The following is a 27,205-nucleotide window of genomic DNA, read 5'->3' on the forward strand; positions in this document are numbered from 1 at the left end:
TGTCCCGGAATTCATGGCACTGATCCTGCAGGTAGGAGCGAAAAAGAAAAAAGATGTTACTATGATAATCTGATCGTTACATCTGAATATAAAATTGCATGGTTAGATACAAACTCATACCCTTGAGGGGGAAATAAAAACCTAGGGAAAATTACATCTTAGAGATGGAATACGTTTTAAAGGCACCCTAATTCAATATCTGCTTAGGGAGTGGGAATCCTCTGCAGAGCATCCCAGGCAAATAATTGTCTTGCCATGGTTGGTAGTATAATAGGGAAGTTTTCTACTCCTTTTACTCTTCTTCTGGGACTCTCATAATGCAAATGTTTGGATGTTTGATATTGTCCCAAAGCTCTCTTAACTTATCCTCATTTCCTTTTTTTCTTTCTTATTTCTGTTCAGCTTGAGTACTTCCTATCACTGCCTTCCAAGGTGCTGACCAGGTCTTCAGGACCCTCCAGTGTGCTGCTGATTCCTGCTCATGTGTTTGTCATCTTGTACCACTCCCTATCATGGCTCATAGGTGATATACTCATTAATTTAATAAAATGTTGGCTAATTGTTCTCCAAAGCAGCTACATAGGTCAATACTTCATTTTATATCATGAAGGCTCTTTGTTTTACCCATATGCTTACTATCATGTGTATAGGTTGATCAAATTTTTACCAACTTGGTATGTGTAAAATGATCTAATTTTTGGTTTGGGTTTTCCCAACAGCTGACAAGGCTGAGAATATCTTTGGAAATGTGCCAACTGTTTAGTGGCTGCCAAGAGGCCGAGCCCATGTGGGGGGCACAGTGTGAGGCAGGACCTACTGGAGGTAAGGAAGGCTGCAGCTGGCTGGATCACGGCCTGGCTCTAGAGCAGCAAATGCATACTGTCCCTCAGGGAGGAGACGGTGGGGAAGTGGAAGTAGAATGGAGCTAACTTGAGTTCAAACCCTGTACAGAGCTCTTTTGTTTCCAGGAGACTGGAGCCTAGAACAGAAGCCGGGGAATGAATCCTTCATGCTTGACAAGCACAGGATTCATGATGGCCATAGGATGTAAAGCCAGAGGCTTCCTCTTTCCCTGAAGGCTCCGGGGAAGTGACAGGGGAAAAGAGTTGCAAAAGAGACAATGGGTTGTTGAAATACATGAGCCTGTTCCCTACAGGGGGGAAAATCCAATAAATGTTGGGGCTATGTGGAATCACAAGGTGTTTGCAAACCCACTATAAACATACACCTCACATATAACTTACATGTGTACATAATTTATATGGTACTGTTAAGATAGGACACTTAACCATGTTCTATGGGGCAGGCATGGGTCTAGGCCTGTTTCTCTCAGGTAATGCCTTCCTCACCCTTGGGGAGATTTAGTAATGTGGTTACCCTAGATGCATAAAGTAATTGTCTTTTATTTAATCCATATCATTGGTTCCAAACTTCAATTTGATGGTAGAGTTTGTGTTGGGTAAAAGGGATCCCCCGTCAGTGGTTTGCTCTGATGCACGTGTCATGATGCTACGGAACCCTGCCTGACTTACATCATAATGGCCCTACTGGTGTACGTAAGCCCTGGCCAGGCCAGTGAGTGAGTGAGTGAGTGAGGAGAGAGCCCCTTCAGTTGTTTGTTGTCCTTGAATATACAGATCTGCTTCTTGGCTGTCATCACTTGAACCTCTGGCAGCAGAGTTCCAGGGAGGAAGGCACCTGATTTAAAGTCATTATCTGAAGTGCAGAGCCATGAAGCAAAAACAAAAAAGGAAACATTTTGAAACCACACGTTCAGAGAAGGTGCTGCACGTGAAGCCCCAGGATGAAAAACAAGCAAACATCATAAAAGATTTGGCCAAAACCAACCAGGTAAGGCATTTAAGGGGATATTTTACCATTTCTCTTACTAAAGCCTGCTTCTTCTGTATTTTATTTTTAAAGCCCACAGAGCTACCAGAGACAAAGATAGAGGCATGTGGCAGGAGATACTTGGGAATTCAGCCAATTGAAGCCATTTTCACATCTTCGTCAGGGCCTCTTTCCCTCCCTGCTAGTGTCTGGCCCACTTCATTCTCACTCTCACCCTGACCTCCACCTTCTGTTAAAATTACAATAACATCAAGGTACTAGCTGACTGGTAACATCAAGGTACTCATTGATATGAAGATGTAGTCCTTCCAAAGAGCAGATCCATTTTAAAAGGAAACTCTTAAAGTTAGATCAGTTTTGTAAAAATCCAACAGGCTAACATAATCATTTTATCATTTACTCACCTGATCCTGTACACAAGGCACACTGCCAGCCACCTTATGTAAATCATTTCAAATTTTCCAACAAATTTTCAATGTCAGAGTCATAACTTAATCCATTTAAGACAGAAGAACTGGTTTCAGATCTCAACCCTGTGAACATACTAGCTCTACTACCTTAGGCAAATTATTTACTAAAAAAGGAATTCGCCTCCTATACTATCTGTAAAGTGCATATCCCCAATTGTTCAAAAACAGTAAATTAAATGACCAAGATGACACATCAGATTTAAAACCAGAACCCAGTCTAGGCTTTATTCTAGCCACACACACCCTTAACTTCACATCAAATCAATCAAAGGTTCTGCCTATTCTCATTGCCAAGGGTTTTCCAAATCCATACTTTCCTCTTCATTCCCCTGCCACTGCCAAACTCAGTACCAGGACAATTTCAGTAGCCCCTTATCCAGTGTTCAGGGTTCTAGTCCTTGACCCCCATAAAACCAAGTCACACTGCAATCTGTTCTCCCTAAAACTGGATGATTGCATTCCTCCATGTGAAACTTTTTAGTGACAGGCAGCCTAGTAAGGAAAGAGCATGGTCTTCAGAGGTTCAAAGCCTAGCTCTGCACTAGCTCTGTGGCCTTAGGCCAGTTACTTAACCTCAATGAATCTCAACTGCTTCCTCTATAAACTGGGAATAACAATCATACCTACCTCTTACGCTTGTTCTAAAGACTAAGTGAGCTAATAACAATCAGAAGTGGGCATTGCCATAACAAGCACGCTAGAAGCTTCTTCTATTGGTATCTCTGTGGCGTTTGCAGTCCTTCATGATCTGCCAAACTGCCAGCCTCTGTGGGCTCCTGCTCCCCCACCCCCTTTATTGCCCTTTGAGCTCTGTGAACACCAAAATTTCACCTACAATGGCCTCGCACACATTCTCAGGGAGGAACACATTGCCTTTTCTACTTGGCTGACACCTTATTCTTCAAGACTGAGCTCTGGCAACGTCTCGTGCAGGAAGGCTTCTCTGTCCATCGACTCTCATGACCCAGTTTAAGTTGCTTCTTGTGCTCCTGCAACACCTTGAACTTGCCCCTGGCATGGGTCAGCACGTTGGGAATGCACAGAAGGCTCTGTTTCCCACGATAAACATCTTGCTTCTCATAAGTCCTCTGTTAGCCTCTATAATGCTGACACCCAGCTCTGTGCCTGGTGCTTAATAAATGCTCATCAAAGTTCACTGAGCCCTAAACTTTTGCTCCCATTACCCAGTTAGAACAGAGAAGTTGCTAGTAAGATTATATGGCCCTGCCTAACTTGCCTTTAAATCATACTATATCTCACATATCTCCAATTCATGCTATAACTATAGCTTTTTGATCAAAATAAACCAATAAATCTTGATTGGCTCATAGCAGCCTCATATCAGCACATAACAGATTAACCCAGAGGTAGAGTGGGATTCACCTACAGAACAGCCAGGTAGACTTAGGTATGCCTACAGGAATGGTGTGATGGGTGGAAATTGAGCATTTCCTTCACATTTCCCAGGCTGGGCAGCTGAACTTCATTTGGTTTCACAATTGAGTATGATTTTGAACAGCAAGAAATTGAATCTCCTCAAAATTATATTAATCTGAAAGCTATCCTTCTGGGCCCATTCACCAAATTTTTGAAATTCTCAGCTATAGGAAGAAAAACAGCAGGGAATCAGCAGTTATTAAATGCCTGAATGTCCCAGATCTCAGACCCATTTCACCATCTTCACAACACTTCCAGTGGAGTCCTGTAAGCCCCAATTTTTAGAGGACAGGGCTGAAACTCAAAGAGTGTTGGTAATTTGCCAAAGCACACACTGCTAGAAAAATAACAGGACTGGGATTACACCTACCATTGACACAAACTTGCCAGGAATTCCAGAGTTTACAGGGACATCTGGTTTTGAGGACTGGATGCAGTGTGGGGTGAAGGCAGGGGGATATTTTTAATCATGTTCCCAATTACAGACAGTTGCTCTGGCTAAATCTATTAAGAAAAACCCCAGTCAATCCCAAGATGGTGGAAGCAAACAGATTAACCCAAAGCTGCTCATTCTTTTTGCATTTACAGACACCATGTCCTGAAAAAGTGACCAGGGCAGATGTTTCTTTCCATCCCCTAATATTCAACAGTTCTTAAATATATTTGCAAAAAGCTCATAAGCTTCTTAAAAGAAGGGCCCATGCCTTAGTCAAATTGAACCCTAAATTCCTTTTGTGATGTATGGTACATAGCCTAACAGATATGTGTTGGGTGAGCAAATAAACAACTGTGACTAACAACTTATCTCCACAGCTTGATTTCTGGTATCCAGATGCCACCCACCACATAGCTGCTAACATGACAGTCAACTTCTGAGTTAGTGAAAAGGAATCCCAGTCCATCCAGTCTGCCTTGGAGCCAAATAAAATGCACTATGAGCAAGTCCTATGCAAATAATCAAATGTGTCAGATATTCATAGTTTGGGAATCTTGAAATTGATAGGGAAGTACTGTTTTTTTTAATTGGACCAAAGTTCACTCTGTGAGAGACAATTTACAGTTCCAAACAGACTATTGAAGCCTGCCAATAGAGATGATGAGCTCAAAAGTGGCCACTCCACTGCATCTTATGTTTGCTCTGATCTACAAGAATAACAATTACCTACATCTGCCATCTCTACAAGCCAGCCCCTGGTAAGGACTGAGTGCATGTGAGCAGGCATGGATGGCTTAGCCACACTCACCCAGGCAGGTAATCAGCCAGAGCTCAGGTGCTACTGGTGACTTCCAACACCACATTCCTGCATTTGAAGTCTTACGATACATAAAAGGAGACCCAAGTAACAGTGCTCACCTTTGAGATGTGGGAATATAAAATATATACTAAATAAAGAATTCTCTGTGTAAGAAATTCTTCCTCAGAGACTGCAAAAGCAGTGCAGTAGAATAATACCTAAATCCAACAGGAGAGAATTCTCAAATGGCCAAAGATACAGAAATGAGTCCTTATGGTCCCAGACAGAAATAAGAGGAAATCAGAATTTATCGAGCACCGAACATGGCCAGGCACGTCTGGGCCCTGGGGCAATGAAGCCCAGTGATAATATAACAAATCAACACATAATCTAGAAAACAAGATGTGTTTTTATACTTTTAAACATTGGTAATTTTATGTACTAAGGGGTCCTCTGCTAACTCCCCTAGCCTTGTCACCCCAGAATTTACCTTTATTGAGATCTTCACTGCTGGGCCCTGGGGCAATGAAGCCCAGTGATAATATAACAAATCAACACATAATCTAGAAAACAAGATGTGTTTTTATACTTTTAAACATTGGTAATTTTATGTACTAAGGGGTCCTCTGCTAACTCCCCTAGCCTTGTCACCCCAGAATTTACCTTTATTGAGATCTTCACTGCTCAAAACACTGCTAAGCACTAGTTCTTTCTCACTTGCTATTTCATGCCTACCTGCTACCTAACCCATTGCTAAAATTCAAAAAGCCTTCTCCTACCTGGGACAAAGATCCTGCAATGTCATATTTCAGAGCGGTAACTTACTGCCACTCATCACAATTTGATTGTACTTATGATACTGTTATAATAGCCTTCTTAAACATAAACTCTATTGAAATTAAGGAAAGACATGCAAGACAAGTAAACAAAAATGCATTCTTTTTCCTGGCTTAATGGCTTAAAAAGTAGCAGGCTATTATTTTTGGTTGTTGTTGATAACCATGTTTTTGCTATTTTTGCAACGGGTTGTGAAACAAATACAGAAGTAAATAAATGGAGCGAACGTATTCAAAAAAAACTTATGTCAGCTTTTCACCCTTTTTAATTAATATATGGATGTATGCTTTCTATTTTTTTATAAATTGTTAGAAATAGACAATTTATAAATATACCTACAAGACTGCAGAAATTAGTAGTGTGTTATGGACTCTGCTTACCCCAAGTTCAGCTGATATTTCAATTCCTTCATCTAAAAGAAATCTCCCCTCCACCCTATCTGCCCCTTGGTGACTGTCTTGATTTACTTCACAGCCAGGTTTTTCAAATGTGTGCTTCAATTATAACCTCACTCTTCACTTTACTTCATTAATATAGACCTGACCTAGTTGTTTGTAAGAATTCAGCCAATTCTTACAAAATATCTAGCCCAAGCTAAAATAAATTTTAGCTGGCCAATTTTGTATAATTTGTTTGAACAGCAAGGTAAAAATGAAGTACTATGTTTTCCTAAATATCCTGGTAATTTAGACCAGAAAGCTAGTTGCTTGACATGGATGTGGATAGTAGAACAAATCACTGTGACAGAAGAGACCTATGCAGGTGGCATCAAATAGGTCCCATCAGCCCCCCCGCCACCCCTTCCCCACTTTGGCCCTCTAGGCTTCTCCTAGCCTGAAACAGTTCTGACTCAAACAGAGGTCTACATTCAGATCCTCACAAATAGTGTGTTTTTCACTTTGTCTTATGCCAAGATACTTCCTTGCTATTTTCATCAACAACAAAAGTGTTAAACTACCTATAAAAATTACTTTATCTAATTAGGACATGATTTCTAGAAATTGGTTCAAATTAGCCACAGTTGTGGGAAAGCCACACAATTAGATAGTTACCTTCCTCAGAAATATAAATATGTAAAGTGATCTATGCAGACAAGAACTATTTAAAATCTTGTCTCCAAGTATTAATTATATAGATAATTTTATTTGCATATTAATTATATGTGTTACTTCATGTCAGTCAGTAACAGAAGAGGGTTCTAAGAACAGAAGCATCTGGTTGGACCCAGGCACTAGCCTGAATAAAACCACGTAATAGGCTGGTTTGACACAATCATTTACTTAGACACCCTTCATGAGACAGTACATATAAAACACTATTTAGAGTATCTGTGTGTGACATTTTAATTTTCAGAAAATTAAATTACTAAGATTTGATTTTAAAGTACCAGGTTTGCTTCCTCTTTTTTAGACTTTTACAAAATCATAAAAGGCTAAGTCCAAAAAAGTAAATAATATGTATATACTAACATACATGAACAAACTGGTAAATAAGTGTCTGAAGGGAAGCCTGAAGAAGCAGAAGCCATATTTAGATGGAGCAGTTAAAAACCCCACTGTTTGTACTAATTTTTAGATATTTGTATTTTAGATACATTTTAGATTATCCTTAATTTGATCAAAAGATAAAATTAGAAAATAAAGTTATTAATGAAAGGAATTCAGAAAACAGCTATTAATATAATAGTAGAACTCAAATGATATAATTGAGTAAAATCTTATTAAATCAACATAAGATTATGTGAGAAATGCATGAGATCTACACTAAACTGACAGTGATCAACACTTAATATTAGTGTCTAATGACCAATATATTGTTTAGTCAGACACAAATTCATTCTGCAAGTATATACACAGTCCCATCACATAACTATTCAATCTAACAAATTATTCTCTTGACTCATCCCGTTCATTTTTCCTTCTGCTCTACATTTTTATGTATTAGTTGCCCAAGAGCACAACGGGTTATACTGATACCTGTTACAAATGTCAGAGATGTTGGTCATGGTGGAAAGCAGACCTCCATGACAGAGAAGAATGTGGATTTCAGAGTGAGGCTGTCTGGGTTCAGTCCAGTTTAAACCACGCATTAGATTTTTTTTTTTGGTATCATTTATCTACGACTACATGAGGAACATTATGTTTACTAGGCTCCCCCCTTCACCAAGTGCCCCCACAAACCCCATAGATATTTAACATTGAAAATTGATTTAACTTTTATCCACCTCGTTTTCATCATCTTTAAAGTAATGGTTCAAAGAAGCTTCATGAAGACTGGGACCATAAAATCATTCTCTGCCAGGTTTCTTTACTACTACAAGTAAAGGAAAACCAGTTATACAAGTGCTTACATGAGTGCATGCGTGCACACTCACACATTCACACATACACACACGGCACAACAGAGGATAGCTAGAAGCTATCACCAGATGCTCTCTTTCCCTCCTAATAAATTAGTGCCTTAACATTTATTATCCAACACAAGTATCCGACTCAAGTATTGGGAAATCCATGTCAATAGATGTCGAGTTTGATACATGGTAACCCATTTAGGGAGCTACTAGAACAAATGGGATCTTGTGTAAACTGGAAATCATGCTTTTTGAGTAACCCCCATCCTGCAGGTGTGCAGGCATGGGAAAAGGGAGCGGTCCGGACCAGCCCATAAGGCCCCGTCACAGTGACTCTGCCTCCCTTCCCCCGGGCGTGCACACACACACACACACACCGAGTCTATGGCAGTTGTATATACTGGCCCAAAGTTCTCCATCCTTCTTTGTTACTCTTTAAAAGTAGCAGAAGGAGGGAGCCTTGAAATCATCAAAATAGAATTCATCTTGCCTCTTCCCTAAACTTCTTACCTGCTTTCTGACCTTGGTTCTGACAGGTTATATTGATACCTGTTACAAATGACACAAGACTTCCTGGAGAGCTGGTCATATCGGCAAACTTAGCACAAGCCTTACTGCACAAGGAGACTAACTACAGGGCTGGGGACAGGACACAAGGATTTTGCTCCTTGTGATGGAGGCATTGTTTTATAATGAACGGTCACAGCTAGAGTACTGAAGCCAAACTTCTCTAGGTTCAATTACCAGCCACCTTATTTTACCAGTTGTGTCAGCCTCGGAAATCTACCTAACCTCTATAAAAATGGGGGTAATAATGGTACCAATTAGTAGTGTTGATGTGAGCATTAAATGATAATATGTAAACACCGTGTTGAGCAGAATGCCTGGCACATATGAAAAGCTCAACAAACATTAGCCATTTACATTATTAAATAATTGTTTATCCTTTCACCTACATTTAGGAATTTATTTTAACAAATTAAGCAAATCTCAGAGTGCCAAAATAATATCTGAGAGAAAGTATTTGGTTTCATCTGCTTAAGACTGGCCGCTGGTTCATGCAAGGGCTCATGAAGATAACATCTGGCCCTAGCTCTTAATTTCCAGCCTTAGGTTTACTTTCTAGTCCCTGTCAGCAACAGTCTGGCATGGTTCCGATGTCCTCGTGCAGCTGCTTTGTGGAAAAGTCATATTTCAGCTCACACGATTTTCTTTTGCTGCTGTTATCACAAGATCTAAACTGATATGTGTCAGTCTAAAAATATTCTTAGATACCAGCTTCCTGTGACTAATACTGCCTTAGGTTACAAATCAACCTCTACGACCATAAAATTTCTCTTTCACCTCATTCCTCCACTTCTGTTAATGCAGATTGAGCAAAAGCCATGTGCTGTTCTTTGGAGCTTAAACAATTAATTATGTCTGTAGTGACCACCCAAAATATAATTTCCAACCTTCTCAGGCCTTGTATGAGTTTTACTACAAAGTGTCCTACCTGATTCCAAATTTGTTGTCACAATGTTTTTTCTCAGAAATCCCAGGTTTATCGTAAGCCAAAAGCCAAGCATAGAGTTAGATATAATCTGCATAATAACGTGCTTGTCAGTGAAGTTAATGAAAATCAATATTCATGAGCAGTACTTGGTATCATGTGCTAAAAAATCTCTAATTAGGAGTATACCTTCTTTATATTCTGCCTCCAAACTCAGATCAGTTAGTCAATCAGCAAGAAGGAATCAAGAAGAGGGGCTCTGCCAGTGTCACAATTCATTATGACAGGAAATGTAAGAACTCAGAGTCCAACAACCACACACTACCAAGGCCTGGTCCAAAGATATGCTAGTCTGTGAAGGAGTCATCAATTTTGTGACAGAATTATACTGAGGTTCACTGGGTGCCTATGGCTCCCCAATCACTTCCCATCTTTCACTTCATTTCATTCTCATCACAATCCTGGCTGGCATGGTCGGTCCCATTGTAAAAGTGAGTAACTGAGGTTCAGAGAAATAGTTAACCCACCCAAGGTAACACTAAGCATTAAGTAGCCAAACCTGGGTTGGAACCCAAGAGTGTCTGACCACAGAGCCTCTTCCCATTAAATCACTGCTTCCTCATTTGATAGAATTTATCGAAGTGAAAGAGTGCACGATACTGTCCTAAATGACTAGAATGAATGCTAAATAATAGACTGCATCTTCCCATCTAGGACTACTGCTAACAGACGGAAAATGCATAAGCAACAAAAGGTGGGTAATGCCTTTTTTATATAGAATCAATAGGAAATAAGATAATCCAAATGAGGAAATTTTCAGAAAAGGACAACTTCAAAGAATCCATTATTTTAAATATTCTCACTGAAGCTACAGTGCCCTACCCTGCAAAATGCAGTGCACTGAATATAGGTTATGCTTGGTTGACAATGTAGCATTACCAACATGCCTGCGTGCAGTGCTGTAAGACGATAATAACCTCAACAGTTATTAAGTCACTATAATATACTGGGTCATTGGGATTGACACCAGAGGACCACTATGACTTCAGTGTTTGCTAAGTCATGTTTATGTAGTTTTATTTCTTTTTTCTGCTGTCAGCTACCACCTGTTGATAGTATGCTTGCTTCCTGTGAGTCATTTTCCCTGTATCCAAGGCATTCCTTCTAGGTTAAACAAGCTCTTTATAAGTGTATCTAAAATAAGTTGTGTATCTAAAATAAGTTGAACAATGTTTTTTGTGAGGGTGTTGGTAAATCTATATATGGTTATACCATAGTGTTTAACATATTAAGGAACCTAACAACAAGTTTTATTACAACCATGTATCAATGGGCAATAATAATTTGATCCTATCAATAGAGCCATATGAATCTCAAAATGGCAGTCATTATTCTTAATGGTAAAAGATGAGTTTTCTTGTTAAAACCAAAAGAAAAAAAATGCCTTCTTTCACCACTATTATTTTCCATTATTTAGAGTTTTGTCAATGCAATAAAGGGGGAAAATAGCTATTGGAGAAAAGTTTGACTTTGGTAAATAGATTAACCAATTTTTTTCAAAATACAATTTTTTGCAGAATATACAGAAAGCCCTAAAGACATAACTAAAAAAATCTTAGAGTAAAAAAATCATTTTTAAGCTAATAAAGTGGTTAACAGATAAGTATAACCAAAGCAATGTTTTTTAATATATGAATAATAAGCAGTTCATATGTTTAATGGGGAAAAAGCCACTCACAAGAGTAACAAAAAATACAATGAATAAGCAAAAAAACAAAATTATACTGAAGAATTTGAGGCACCTATTTTATGGTCCATTATTAACTATAAGATTCTTCTCAAATTTATTCATAAATTGACATAATTCTAATCCAAAGCACATTTTTTCTCTAACAATTCCATTAATTTCTAAAATGATTCTGACAAAGCATTTATTAAAAACAGGTGAAATTCCTAAAATTTTGTAAAAGAATAGAACATTTTACTAAAGACTACAATTCAGTATTAAAACTATAGTGAAATATGGAGCTCATAAGGAGCACAATAGAAAATTTCAAAACAGACAAAATACACAAAAAAACGTTTGCATGTGATGACAGTAGCATTTTTGAAACATAAATGTTAAAGTCAGGCATACTTGCATTCAAATTCCCAACTCCACCACACACAAATTGTGAGGATTTAAACTTTTTGAGCAACAATGTCCCCATATGTGAGATAGTGATAATATTAGCAATATAATATAATGTATGTAAAGCAGCACCTGACCCACAGGAAGCAAATAGGTGTCCAAGAGAAAACGTCAGGCCATTGCACGTGCCAGTCGCAGGAGAGGCGGAGGAGTGCTGGCTTCAGCGAGAGCCCAGAATTAGAGACACGAATATGGGCAGCCATCAGCTCACCATTAAAGCCATGGTTTCAATAAACTGATAACTCAAGAAGAGATGAAAGTACAGCAGAAGGTAGAGGTATATGCCTTCTGGTCCCCAACATTAGCCCCCCAACGATTCTTCCCACATCTCAGTTCTCCTCCTCCAAACCAGCCTACCCATTTTCTAGCTCTGTAACCACGGGCAAGTTATTTAAACACTTTGTGCCTCCATTTTCTCATCTGCAAAATGAGGATATTAATCTCATGTGAAGATTAAATGAGTTAATGTACATGTGATTTGATCAATGACTGGCACATGGTGAGTGCTTACTATTAGTGTTATTACTCAAGTTTTTTCTCAGCTTTCCAAGTGTGAGATGGTCAGTATATTTGTGCATAAGAATGTCCATTGCTGCCCGTGTTGTGTGTATGTGAATATGTGTGCTTTGGAGAAAGTTGGGGAGTGACGGAACAGTGCTGACCAATATCAATATAAAGCAAGCCAGTGTGCGATCTTAAATATTCTAGTAGCCACACTTACAAAGTAAAAAGCAACAAGCGAAACTAATTTTACCAATATATTTTATTGAACCCAGTATATCCAAAGTATTACTTCAAAATGTAATTAATATAAAACTTGTGAAATATTTCACATGACTCTATGCTAAGTCTTCAAAATCCAGAGTAAATTTTACATATCCAGCAATCTCTGGGACAAGCTCTACTTTTTAAGTGCTCTATAGCCATGTGTGGCTAGACTGCCATGTGGAACTGCACAGCTCTACATAAGTGGGAAGATCTGCAGCCAGACACATGACATGTCTAAAAGGGATCGTTGGAGGATAATGAAGAAATGGGGCAAACTTGAGAAAAAGGAAGAGGAATTTTCTGAAAATGAAAGATAACTTTTTTCTTTCTGTGGTAAATGTGTATTTTATCATTTTCCTGTCAAACAGAATCTTGATTCATGATCTGCAAAAAGAGATTGAGAAACAGTTTGATGTTCAGGAAGAAATCCCAGGCAAGCACGACTGTGCAAAATACAATAACTGGGACAAGGGACAGAATAAAATGCCTGCACTTTAAAAAGAAATGTTACCTCCAACTTTTCTTGTCGTTTAGTTTTCTTTTATTCAAATTCCTCAAAATTGGTTTTGCTCTTCAGATTGTTGCTTGGATGGATAAAATGGTGCAGAAGTGTCCTGAAGTGGTCTCTCATATTAAGATTAGAACTGTTGAGGATAACCCACTATATGTTCTTAAGGTAAAAACCATTTAAGAACTACTGAATCTTATTACTGTTGAAAAATATGAGTTCAAAAGTTACTTTGTGACACAATTAGCTAATTCTCAGATAATAAAAAGTCTTATTTTTTTTGAAGGGCATATTGTAAACACCCATTCAAGAACAGAAATGACAAGTGGTTTTAGATGGAACCAAAAAAAATCCCTGAGTAAACCATTTGTCAGACACGGAGGGCAGACCAAGACCGGTATTTTGTTCCATATCTTTACTGTAAGAGTTTATTATGTCCCTGATGTATAAAGCAGTTTTCCATCCATTAAAACTCAGTGAAACTGATGGCTAAATGTCATGAAGAAAAGAGACATTTAAGTATCACAGAATCATAGGATCCCGGAACAGTAAGTGGCGCACTTCCACTTGTTATTGATGGAGAATTCCCTTCTATAACCAGGCTGACAACTGACATTCAGCTGCCGCTAATTTTTACATCCTAAGATGCTCCTAAATTTTACATCCTAAGATGCTCCCTGACGCATCCCCTTACTACCTGGGAAGCCCTTCCTCACCCTGAATTCTCATCCACTCATTCTCTCCAACCACCCAAAACAAATCAAAACTCTCTTCAAAATGACAGCCCTGCAAATATCCAGCCACTATTCTTCTTCCCCACTGCAAACGCAACTACAAACTCTTTTCCATTTCAGGCTAAGCATCCTGTTTATGAAGCCAGAAAAATAATTATTTTGTGACTTTAACTCTAAAAGCAACTCTGACCCTAGGGAAAAGTTTTGAAAAATATACCGTGTACTAGATTATGAATTATGTATAGACGTAAGGATATGGCCCTCCCTGAGAACAGTATGTGCATAAAAAGTTATTCACTCAACAGGGAACCGGGGAAAGAGTTGCTTTGAGGATATGAATGAGTTATTGGACAAAAAGGGATCAGTGTGTGAGTTCAAGCAAAATAGTATCTCAAGTCTATTTTTAAATAGATGGGGACAAAAGAAGAAAGAAGAAAGGTTATTTTTATGGATTGTGGCATTCATGCACGAGAATGGATCTCCCCAGTATTCTGCCAGTGGTTTGTCTATCAGGCGAGTGAATTGGAACACATACAATTCTCCTTCCATTGTCAAGTCTCCAGCACTTCACTGAGCGGCAACACCCCTTTCCAAACGAGTGCAGTTCCACTTACCTAGAAGAGCCCACATCTGGCGCCATCAGGAAATAAATGCTCTGGATTTTACTCATCGTTGCAGTTTTTATAAAATTGACACCTTCCTTCAAACTCCTTGACTCCAGCTGACAGTTTATAAAACTAAAAGAATTTTTTTTAGCTATAATATGGATTTTCCTATATTTAAATATGAAAAAATCTGAAACTATCCATTTTACAACCTACAAATGTGGTCTTTCTTCAATGACCTCAGAGCACAAACCTTTAGTTCCTGTTTAAATACTTAATTGGACATGAATACACTTTGAATTTTCCTACTTAAATTTCCTTTCTAAGTAAAAAATAACTCCCTTTTTTAAAAGGCAAATCCAGTATGTAAATTTGTTCTTCTCACTCCATTGTATTCTGACCCCTACTATCTTTTAATTTTCCCTTTGCCGCCAGCTTTTTGCGTACAACATGCTGATGGAATATGCATGGCAATGGCTGTCTGGGCTCACGTACTCTCACTAGGAATGAATCTTCCAGGGACTGATGTATCCTGCGGTGTTTTAGCTCTTCAGCTGAGGACTGAGGGCTCCCCTTACTCAGCCCACAAAGGAACACACGTGAGAGGGTATAAGAAATCTCCAGGCTCTGGTACACACATACCTGGGAAACATTTTCCAAGAATGTTAAGAGAGATTTCAGGTAGCCATAGAAGTCCAGATAACTGGAGAAATTTCAGTCCAATGTGAGAAAAAAATTCTGATTGGTCAATTTAAACGCTTAAGTTTTTTATTAATTAAACTAATACTTGACTTATTAATAGAGCATTTTGAGGAATTTTTTCATTGATCCTGTTTATAATTAATTTTTGAATCCTCTCCAATATTTATATTTTTGCTTATAATTTGTGCTTATCCCTATGCTTATCTTTACCTAAAGGATGTGAGGAACAGACTTCATTTAAAACAAGTTGTACTGACAATTTTTCACTTGGCCTCCATTATTTCTATGAAACGTATCTTGCATGTTTTATTCAGAATGCTACAAGTCTTAATAATTAAATGGTCATCTAAAGAATGTTCAGTTCAGTTAATTTCAGTAGTCTAAATAAGTGTCATCTTTTTCTGTCATCTATATGGGTCACCTATTTTTATGCAGTTTAGGGAAAATATATTTGAAATCATGTGACCTTGGCCAAATGACTTAAGGAGTGGTAGTTTTTACTATTATAACCACAGTCTTCCACAAACTAGCTAAAATGTACACCAATATGTTAATTTTCTCCTACCCTTACAGGCAACCGAAACTTACGGAAAAAACAAAATTATGACCAAACTCCTGTACCAAATGGATTTTAATGTTCTTCCTGTGTTCAGCATTGATGGATATATTTGGTCATGGACATAGGTACTACTCTGTATTTACTGACTTTAATGCAGATTGATTGCTGTGTATTAAGCTTAAGGTTTTTTTGTTTAAACTTTAATTTCAGTTAATTCCAATTCAGAAGAGTATGTTTTTAAAAAAAATCTCAATTTCAGACTGAAGCAAGCATGATTTCCTGGTTGCAGAGGGACCTGACCTTGAAATAATAGTTTTTTTCTGCGCTTGAAGCTAGTAATGTGCAAAAGTGAAATGTAAAAATCAAACGAATAATCATATTTGACTTGATTGTTTATAGCTCATGATGCGTAATCAAAACTGAAAGTTTCTGTGATATGACTGCCCTTGCACTGTTCACCATGTAAGAACTTATTCACTATGTAAGAACTTGTTTGTTATGCTTCAGAAGATTGGAGACTGTTGAGAATTAGGCTTGGGGTGGATTAATGATTATGCATTGAGTCCCCTATACAGAATTTTATTGTTGTTAACAACCATTTGATCAATAAATATGAGATGCCCTCTCAAAAAAAAAATATGCAAGAGTGACACAGATATCTGTTTATCTGTCTTTTTAAAGGATGCTTCATTGCCCTGATGTTGCTAAATAAGATTAATATGGAACTTTCAGTATTATTAAATTTATACTATACAGTAATAACTATGTTATGATCATTACTATACTGTTATATTTATATATTATTACATCAAGCTCCTTTCTGAAAATTATGCTTCAACAGTCACAATTTAACTTGTATTATATCTGAATCTATAGATGGTAGAAGATAAAATGAACTTATGATTTAAATTTAGGTAACTTCAGAACATCATTGGTCATTTTCTATTACTGAGAACAAATGAACAGTTTTTAAAACTAACAGAACTTTTTTATCAAGGTCTTCGAATGTTCATATAAAAAACAAAATTTCTGAAAATATTACAAGTTATAATAAAACAATATAGTTTTCTTTATATGGGCCTCAGGTTAACTAGAAATATTTCAAGTAACTGCAGAGAGGATCTCAAATGATCAAATTGAAAAATGCAAACTGACTTGGTGTAAACACTTCCATCATTCCATCCCACAGAACCGCATGTGGAGAAAAAATCGTTCCAAGAATCAAAACTCCAAATGGATTGGCACTGACCTCAATAGGAACTTTACTGCCTCGTGGAACTGTGAGTAGCAGACTTGATCTCAAGGAAAAAAGTTAACCAAAATGAGTTAAACTTTTTTCAGAGAAGATAGGTATCCCCTGAGTGAGTGTTAATTTTCCAATCTAAAAAGTGAAAGATAATCATCACTATCATAGAATTCTTATGAATATTTTGTTGTGTGGGAGGAAGTGGGGGATGGGTTTGTTTATCAAACTATCCCTTACTTAATATATCTAGCTTGCTAAAAAGCAGGCACATTCCACACAGGCAAAAATTTAAATAATCTGAAGAGAGGTCTCTAGTCCTGACTCTTCCTGGTCTGAAAAAAGTTGAGAAATACCAGTGGTTAAAATGAACATATGGATAGTTATTCAGATTTTAGTGAAAAGAAACATCTGAGAAAAGGATTAAAGATGGCGGTGTGAGAGGTGAGACAGAGGCTTCCTCCAAAAACTGCATATAATACAAAAATATAATAAATACAACTAACCCTGAGAGAGCAATAGGAAAGAGGACTGCGCTACACTGCACACACCTGGAGAAAAGAGCAGATCTCATCGAACAGGGTAACATACCAAAGCTGTGGCCTGGCAGGACCCAAGCCGCTCCCCCACCCCAGCTCACATGTGGGAGGAAGAGAAACTGAGCAGGGAGAGAGTGGAGGCCTGGGACTGCTGAATACCTGACTCCAGAGATCTGCTCTGGGAGCACAAACCTACATTTCATGGTACTTTCATCATACTCTTGTGATTTCGGGGTTGGAAAGCTGGGACAGGCAGAGTTCCTGGGGAGACTGAGATTCTAGCTGCTTGTGGAAAGTAGGCATCCATATCCAGCTGCTCTGGGACAAAAGCTTATACCCGTGTGACCAGCCCACTAGTCCAGGCAGTGAAGGCAGGCATAGCAGCCAGGTAGCAGGACACTTTCCTCCCCCCAGGCACCAGTACCGCTCCCCTGCAACTCTTGACATTGCTTCAGGGGCTGAGCAGCTCCAGAGAGTAGAGCCTCTGGACACTAGAGGGCGCCATATACAAATATGAAATGCCAAACTTGGTCCAGAGTAAAATTATTAATACAACTCCTGAGAAAGATTTAAATGACATGGACGTTGTAACTCTTCCTGAAAGGGAGTTCAAAATAAAAATCATTAACATGCTAATGAAGGTACAGAAAGATATCCAAGAACTCAGGAATGAATTCCGGTCAGAGATCCAATCATTGAAGAACACAATATAGGGTATTAAAAGCAGGTTGGACATGGTGGAGAGAAAAAAGGATCTCTAAAATGAAAGAATATTGAAGTAACTGTGTGACCAATCCAAACAGATCAATATTCACATTACAGGGAAACCAGAAGAAGAGGAGAGAGAGAAAGGGATAGAAAGTGTATTTGAGGAGGTAGTTGCTGAAAACTTCCCTAATCTGGGGAAGGAGTCTCTCAGGCCATGGAGGTGCACAGATCTCCCAAAACAAGGGACCCAAGGAGGACAACACCAAGACATTTAGTAATTAAAATGGCAAAGATCAAGGATAAGGACAGACTGTTAAAAGCAGCCAGAGAGAGAAATAAGATCACATACAAAGGAAATCCCATCAGGCTATCATCAAACTTCTCAGCAGAAACCTTACAGGCCAGAAGAGAGTGACATGATGTGTTTAATGCAATGAAGCAGAAGGGCCTGGAACAAAGATTACTTTATCTGGCAAGATTATCATTTAAATTTGAAGGATGGATTAAACAATTTCCAGATAAGCAAAAGCTGAGAGAATTTACCTCCCACAAACCATCTCTACAGTCTATTTTGGAGGGACTGCTATAGATGGAAGTGTTCCTAAGGTTTAATAGCTGTCGCCAGAGGTAATAAAACCACAGTAAAGAAAGCAGAACAGCTAATTACTAAGCAAATGTAAAATTAAGTTAACTATCCCCAGAGTCAATCAAGGGATAGAAAAACAGTACAGAATATAATACCTAATATATAAAGAATGAAGGAGGAAGAAAAAGGAGAAAAAGAAAAGAACCTTTAGATTGTGTTTGTAGTAGCATATTAAGTGAGTTTAATTAAACTCTTAGATAGTAAGGAAGTTAACCATGACCTTTGGTAACCATGAATCTAAAGTCTGTGATGGCAATAAGTACATATCTATCAATAATCACCCTAAATGTAAATGGACTGAATGCACCAATCAAAAGACATAGAGTCACTGAATGGATAAGAAAACAAGACCCATCTATATGCTGCCTACAAGAGATTCACTTTAAACCCAAAGACATACACAGACTAAAAGTGAAGTGATGGAAAAATATATTTCATGCAACTTATAGAGAGAAAAAAGCAGGAGTTGCAGTACATGTATGAGACAAAATAGACTTCAAAACAAAGAAAGTCACAAGACGTAAAGAAGGACATTACATAATGATAAAGGGGTCAATCCAACAAGAAGATATAACCATTATAAATATCTAGGCTCCCAACACAGGAGCGCCTACATATGTGAAACAAACACTAACTGAATTAAACGGGGAAATAGAATTCAATGCATTCATTCTAGGAGATTTCAACACTCCACTCATTCTGAAGGACAGATCAACCAGACAGAAAATAAGTAATGACACACAGGCACTGAACAACACATTAGAACAGGTGGACCTAACAGGCATCTACAGATCTCTACACACAAATGCAGCAGAATACACATTCTTCTCAAGTGCACATGGAATATTTTCAAGAATAGATAATATACTAGGCCACAAAAAGAACCTCAGTAAATTCAAAAAGATTGAAATTGTACCAGCCAGTTTCTCAGACCACAAAGGGATGAAACTAGAAATAAATTATGCAAAGAAAATGAAAAATCTGACAAACACATGAAGGCATAACAGCATGCTTCTAAATAATCAATGGATCAATGACCAAATAAAAACAGAGATCAAGCAATATATGGAGAGAATTGACAACAACAATTCAACACCACAAAATCTGTGGGAAGCAGCCAAGGCTGTGCTAAGAGGAAAGTATATTGCAATACAGGCCTACCTCAGGAAAGAAGAACAATCCCATATAAGCAGTCTAAAGTCACAATTAATGAAACTAGATAAAGAAGAACAAATGAGGCCTAAAGTCAGTAGAAGGAGGGACATAATAAAGATTAGAGCATAAATAAATAAAATTGAGAAGAATAAAACAATAGAAAGAATTAATGAAAATAAGAGCTGGTTCTTTGAGAAAAATAAACAAAAAAATAGATAACCCCCTAGCCAGACTTAACAAGAAAAAAAGAGAGTCTACATACATAAACAAAAGCAGAAATGAGAAAGGAAAAATCACTATGGACACCACAGAAATACAAAGAATTATTACAGAATACTATGAAAAATTATATGGTAACAAACTGGATAACCTAGAAGAAATGGACAACTTTCTAGAAAAATACAACTTTCCAAGGCTGATCAAGGATGAAAGAGAAAATCTGAACAGACCAATTACCAGCAATGAAATTGAACTGGTAATCAAAAACCTATCTAAGAAAAAACTCCTGGACCAGATGGCTTCACTGCTGAATTTTATCAAACATTTAGTGAAGACCTAATACACATCCTCCTTAAAGTTTTCTGAAGAGTAGAAGAAGAGGGAATACTTCCAAACTCATTCTATGAGGCCAGCATCACTCTAATACCAAAACCAGGAAAAGACACCACAAAAAAGAAAATTACAGACCAATATCCCTGATGAACATAGATGCAAAAATACTCAACAAAATATTAGCAAACCAAATTCAAAAATACATCAAAAAGATTATCCATCATGATCAAGTAGGATTTATTCCAGGAATGCAAGGATGGTACAACATTCGAAAATCCATCAACATCATCCACCACATCAATAAAAAGAATGAAAACCACATGACCATCTCCATAGATGCTGAAAAAGCATTTGATAAAATTCAACATCCATTAATGATAAAAACTCTCAACAAAATGGGTATAGAGGGCAAGTACCTCAACATAATAAAGGCCATATATGATAAAACCACAGCCAACATCATACTTAACAGCAAGAAGCTGAAAGCTTTTCCTTTAAGATCAGGAACAAGACAAGGATGCCCACCTTCCCCACTTCTATTCAATATAGTACTGGAGGTCCTAGCCACAGCAATCAGACAACACAAATAAAAGACATACAGATTGGCAAGAAAGAAGTCAAACTGTCCCTGTTTGCAGATGACATGATATTGTACATAAAAAACCCTAAAGAATCCACCCCTAAACTACTAGATCTAATATCTGAATTCAGCAAAGTTGCAGGATAAAAAGTTAATACACAGATATCTGTGTCATTCCTGTACACTAACAATGAACTAATAGAGAAATCAGTAAAACAGTTCCATTTACAATTGCATCAAAAATAATAAAATACGTAGGAATAAATGTACTCAAGGAAGTGAAAGACCTATACCCTAAAAACTACAAGACACTCTTAATAGAAATTAAATAAGATACCAATAAATGGAAACACATCCCATGCTCATGGATAGGAAGAATTAATATTGTCAAAATGACCATCCTGCCTAAAGCAATCTGTACATTCAATGCAATTCCTATCAAAATACCAACAGCATTCTTCAATGAACTAGAGAAAATCGTTCTAAAATTCATATGGAACCACAAAATACCTCGAATAGCCAAAGCAATTCTGAGAAGAAAGAATAAAGCTGGGGGCATTACACTCCCCAACTTCAAGCTCTACTACAAAGCCACAGTAATCAAGACAATTTGGTACTGGCACAAGAACAGACCCATGGACCAATGGAATAGACTAGAGAGCCCAGATATAAGCCCAACCATATATGGTCAATTAATATATGATAAAGGAGCAATGGATATACAATGGGGAAATGACAGCCTCTTCAACAGCTGGTGTTGGCAGAACTGGAAAGCTACATGCAAGAGAATGAAACTGGATTATTGTTTAACCCCATACATAAAAGAAAACTCAAAATGGATCAAAGACTTGAATGTAAGTCACGAAACCACAAAACTCTTAGAAGACGACATAGGCAAACACCTCCTGAATATAAACATGAGCAAGTTCTTCCTGAATGCATCTCCTCGAGCAAGGGAAACAAAAGCAAAAATGAACTCATGGGACTACATCAAACTAAAAAGTTTCTGTACAGCAAAAGACACCATCAGGAGAAAAAAAAGGCATCCTACAGTATGGGAGCATATATTTGTAAATGACATCTCCAACAAGGGGTTAACATCCAAAATATATAAAGAACTTACATGCCTCAACACCCAAAAAGCAAATAACCCAATTAAAAAATGGGCAGAGGATATGAAGAGACATTTCTCCAAAGAAGAAATTCAGACACATGAAAAGATGCTCCACATCCCTAATCATCAGGGAAATGCAAATTAAAACTACAATGAGATATTACCTCACACCAGTAAGGATGGCCAGCATTGAAAAGACTAAGAACAACAAATACTGGTCAGTATGCAGAGAAAGGGTAACCCTCCTACACTGCTGATGGGAATGTAAATTAGTTCAACCATTGTGGAAAGCAGTATGGAGGTTCCTAAAAAAAACTAAAAATAGAAATACCATTTGATCCAGGAATCCCACTCCTTGGAATTTACCCAAAGAATACAACTTCTCAGATTCAAAAAGACATATGCACCCCTATATTGATGGCAGCACTTTTTACAATAGCCAAGATATGGAAGCAACCTAAGTGTCCATCTGTAGATAAATGGATAAAGAAGAGGTGGTACATATACACAATGGAATACTATTCAGCAGTAAGAAAGAAACAGATTCTACCATTTGCAACCACATGGATGGAGCTGGAGGACATTATGCTCAGTGAAATAAGCCAGGCGGAGAAAGACAAATGCCAAATGGATTCCCTCATTTGTGGAGTATAACAATGAACAAAACGGAAGGAACAAAATAGCAGCAGACTTGGAGACTCCAAGAATGAACTACTGGTTACCAAAGAGGAGGGGTGTGGGAGGGTGGGTGGGGAGGGAGGGAGAAGGGGATTGAGGTGTATATGTTTAGTACACATGGTGTGGGGGATCACACGGAGAACAGTGTAGCCCAGAGAAGGCACATAGTGAATCTGTGGCATCATACTCCACTGATGGACAGTGACTGCATTGGGGTATGGGTGGGACTTGATAATATGGGTAAATGTAGTAACCACATTGTTTTTCATGTGAAACCTTCATAAAAGTGTATATCAATCATACCTTAATAAAAATAAGTCAAAAAAAGAAGCGTCTGAGGCAAAGAAAACTGAAAAAAGTTTAATGGAAATGCAATGATAGGCAGAGAGGCGTGCTAAATCAGATGACCCTGTTATTGCTGCATAAATGACTTTATCTTTTTATACATTCAAGGAGGAATTACCACTACCCCAATTGAAAAAATTTTTCTTTTCACAAATTTGTTGAGAATACAGCCTCAGTATTTTACTCTATTCTACCATAATGAATATGGTAATAGCAACTATCCCACACTGAGAGCTGCCTGCTGAAAGAGGTTGAAAAAACTCAGGCTCAAAGAAGGTGATTTACACCAGTCCCCAGTGAGTTAGAGCAGGGGTTGAATTGAAATGGATCTATCTGGCTCCAGGCCCTGGGCTGCTTCTGATGTATTATTCCTGTGACCCTGGGAAATTGAAGGAAAATAAACAAGGCTAAGAATAGTCCAGGGGGTTGCTTGTTACACACTGTGTTGTGTGTACAAAGCTAGCTGCAGTGGCTATGGCACCAGAGACACTGAGGCAGCCCTACAAGCCTGGGAGACTAAAGTGTTTAAAATATTTTGTGAATTCACACCAGAAGAGGAAGGGGCTATACTGATGAAGAGCAGACTGTGATCTACCCATCAGTGTCTTCTACAGCATTTCCCAACACCAACAAGAGGAGGCGGAGGAGGCGGCGGAGGGAGAAGCAGAGGAGGAGGCGGCGGCAGAGGAGGACGTGGAGGAGGAAGCGGGGGTGGAGGAGGAGGTGGCGGTGGAGGAAGAGGCAGAGGAGGAGGTGGAGGAGTAGGTGGGGGAGGAGGAGGAGGCGGAGGTGGAGGCAGAGGAGGAGGTGGAGGTGGAGGCAGAGGAGGAGGTGGCAGAAGAAGAGGGGGCGGAGGAGGATTAGGGGGCGGAGGAGGACGAAGCAGAAGAGGAGGTGGAGGAGGAGGCGGAGGAGGAGGCGGAGGTGGAGAAGGATGAGGTGGAGGTGGAGTAGGTGGCGGAGGCGGAGGAGGCGGAGGAGGAGGTGGCGGAGGAGGAGGAGGAGGTGGCGGAGGAGGAGGAGGAGGTGGCGGAGGAGGAGGAGGAGGAGGCGGAGGAGGCGGTGGAGATGCAGGAGGAGGAGGACGAGGAGATGGAGGAGGAGGAGGACAAGGTGGAGGAGGAAGAGGAGGCGGAGGTGGAAGAGGACGCAGAGGAGGAGGCGGAGGAGGAGGCGGCAGCAGAGGAGGAAGGGGAGGATGAGGTGGAGGTGGAGGCGGAACATGAGGTGGAGGAGGAGGAGGAGGAGGAGGCAGAATAGGTGGAGTAGGAGGAGGTGGAGGAGGAAGTGGAGGTGGCGGAGGAGGAGGAGGTGGAGGAGGAGGCGGAGGAGGTGGAGGAGGTGGAGGAGGAGGTGGCGGAGGAGGAGGCGGAGGAGGAGGAGGTGGCGGAGGAGGAGGTGGTGGAGGAGGAGGAGGCGGAGGAGGAGGTGGCGGAGGAGGAGGCGGAGGAGGAGGCGGAGGAGGAGGCGGAGGAGGAGGTGGCGGAGGAGGAGGCGGCGGAGGAGGAGGCGGAGGAGGAGGTGGCGGAGGAGGAGGTGGAGGAGGAGGAGGCGGAGGAGGAGGCGGAGGAGGAGGTGGCGGAGGAGGAGGAGGCGGAGGAGGAGGAGGCGGAGGAGGAGGAGGCGGAGGAGGAGGAGGCGGAGGAGGAGGTGGCGGAGGAGGAGGTGGCGGAGGAGGCGGAGGAGGAGGAGGCGGAGGAGGAGGAGGCGGAGGAGGAGGTGGCGGAGGAGGAGGCGGAGGAGGAGGTGGCGGAGGAGGAGGTGGAGGAGGAGGACGCGGAGGAGGAGGTGGAGCAGGCGGAGGAGGCGGAGGAGAAGGAGGAGGAGGCGGAGGCGGAGGAGGAGGAGTAGGCGGAGGCGGAGGAGGAGGAGGAGGAGGCGGAGGAGGAGGCGGAGGAGGAGGAGGAGGAGGCGGAGGAGGCGGATGAGGAGGAGGAGGTGGCGGAGGAGGAGGAGGCGGAGGAGGAGGTGGCGGAGGAGGAGGTGGCGGAGGAGGAGGCGGAGGAGGAGGTGGCGGAGGAGGAGGTGGAGGAGGAGGAGGCGGAGGAGGAGGTGGCGGAGGAGGAGGTGGCGGAGGAGGAGGCGGCGGAGGAGGAGGCGGAGGAGGAGGAGGCGGATGAGGAGGAGGCGGAGGAGGAGGAGGCGGAGGAGGAGGAGGCGGAGGAGGAGGAGGCGGAGGAGGAGGAGGCGGAGGAGGAGGTGGCGGCGGAGGAGGAGGTGGCGGAGGAGGAGGCGGAGGAGGAGGTGGCGGCGGAGGAGGAGGAGGCGGAGGAGGAGGCGGCGGATGAGGAGGAGGCGGAGGAGGAGGAGGCGGAGGAGGAGGTGGCGGAGGAGGAGGTGGCGGAGGAGGAGGCGGAGGAGGAGGTGGCGGAGGAGGAGGTGGAGGAGGAGGAGGTGGCGAAGGAGGTGGTGGAGGAGGAGGAGGTGGCGGAGGTGGCGGAGGAGGAGGAGGTGGCGGAGGAGGAGGAGGCGGAGGAGGAGGAGGTGGCGGAGGAGGTGGCGGAGGAGGAGGCGGAGGAGGAGGCGTCGGCGGAGGAGGAGGCGGAGGAGGAGGCGGAGGAGGAGGAGGCGGCGGAGGAGGAGGAGGCGGAGGAGGAGGTGGCGGAGGAGGAGGAGGAGGAGGTGGAGGAGGAGGAGGCGGAGGAGGAGGAAGTGGCGGAGGAGGAGGCGGAGGAGGAGGAGGCGGAGGAGGAGGAGGTGGCGTAGGAGGAGGAGGCGGAGGAGGAGGAGGAGGCGGAGGAGGTGGAGGAGGAGGAGGTGGCGGCGGAGGAGGAGGCGGAGGAGGAGGAGGCGGAGGAGGAGGAGGCGGAGGAGGAGGAGGAGGCGGAGGAGGAGGTGGCGGAGGAGGAGGTGGCGGAGGAGGAGGTGGCGGAGGAGGAGGAGGCGGAGGAGGAGGTGGCGGAGGAGGAGGTGGAGGAGGTGGCCGACGAGGAGGAGGCACATGAGATGATTGAGGAGAAGGCAGAGGAGGAAGAGCAGTAGGAGGAAGACGTGACGGAGGAAGAGGTGAAGGCGGAGGAGGAGGAGGCGGAGGAGGAGGAGGCGGAGGAGGAGGAGGCGGCGGAGGAGGAGGAGGCGGCGGAGGAGGAGGCGGAGGAGGAGGAGGAGGAGGAGGAGGAGGGAGGCGGAGGAGGAGGTGGAGGAGGAGGAGGTGGAGGAGGAGGAGGAGGCGGAGGAGGGAGGCGGAGGAGGAGGTGGAGGAGGAGGAGGTGGCGGAGGAGGAGGAGGCGGAGGAGGAGGATTCGGAGGAGGTGGAGGAGGAGGAGGTGGAGGAGGAGGAGGTGGAGGTGGAGGAGGAGGAGGTGGAGGGTGGAGGAGGAGGAGGAGGGTGGAGGGAGGAGGAGGTGGAGGTGGAGGAGGAGGAGGCGGAGGTGGAGGAGGAGGAGGCGGAGGAGGTGGAGGAGGAGGAGGTGGCGGAGGAGGAGGCGGAGGAGGTGGAGGAGGTGGCCGACGAGGAGGAGGCAGATGAGATGATGGAGGAGAAGAAGGCAGAGGAGGAAGAGCAGTAGGAGGAAGACGTGACGGAGGAGGAGTTGAAGGCAGAGTAGAAGGAGGTAGAGGAGGAGGAGGCATCGGTGGAGAGAGAGATGCTGGGCTCCTCAGAGAGAGAGAGTGAGAGATAGACGCTAGTCTCCATTGACAGAGACAGAGAGAGAGACAGATGCTAGGCTCCTTTGAGGGAGAAAATGAGACATAGAGAGATGCTATGCTCCTTTGAGAGGGAGAGAGTGAGAGAGAGAGAGAGAGAGAGAGAGAGAGAGAGAGAGAGAGAGAGAGAGATGCTAGGCTAGTTTGAGAGAGAGAGAGAGATGCTAGGATGCTTTGAGACAGAGAGAGAGATGCTAGACTCTTAAGAGAGAGAGAGAGATGCTACAATCCATTGGGAGAGAGAGAGAGAGACGCTAT

The 27,205-nt window shown here is 41.6% G+C and overlaps 1 pseudogene; it reads left to right on the forward strand.

Annotated features, from left to right (window-relative positions):
• The first annotated feature begins 1,605 nt into the window (after positions 1 to 1,605).
• The window catches only part of LOC118971464 (mast cell carboxypeptidase A-like), a 36,722-nt pseudogene continuing 11,122 nt past the window's right edge, over positions 1,606 to 27,205 (forward strand).

This window comes from Manis javanica, chromosome 13, assembly GCF_040802235.1.
Source record: "Manis javanica isolate MJ-LG chromosome 13, MJ_LKY, whole genome shotgun sequence".
Taxonomy (NCBI): domain Eukaryota; kingdom Metazoa; phylum Chordata; class Mammalia; order Pholidota; family Manidae; genus Manis; species Manis javanica.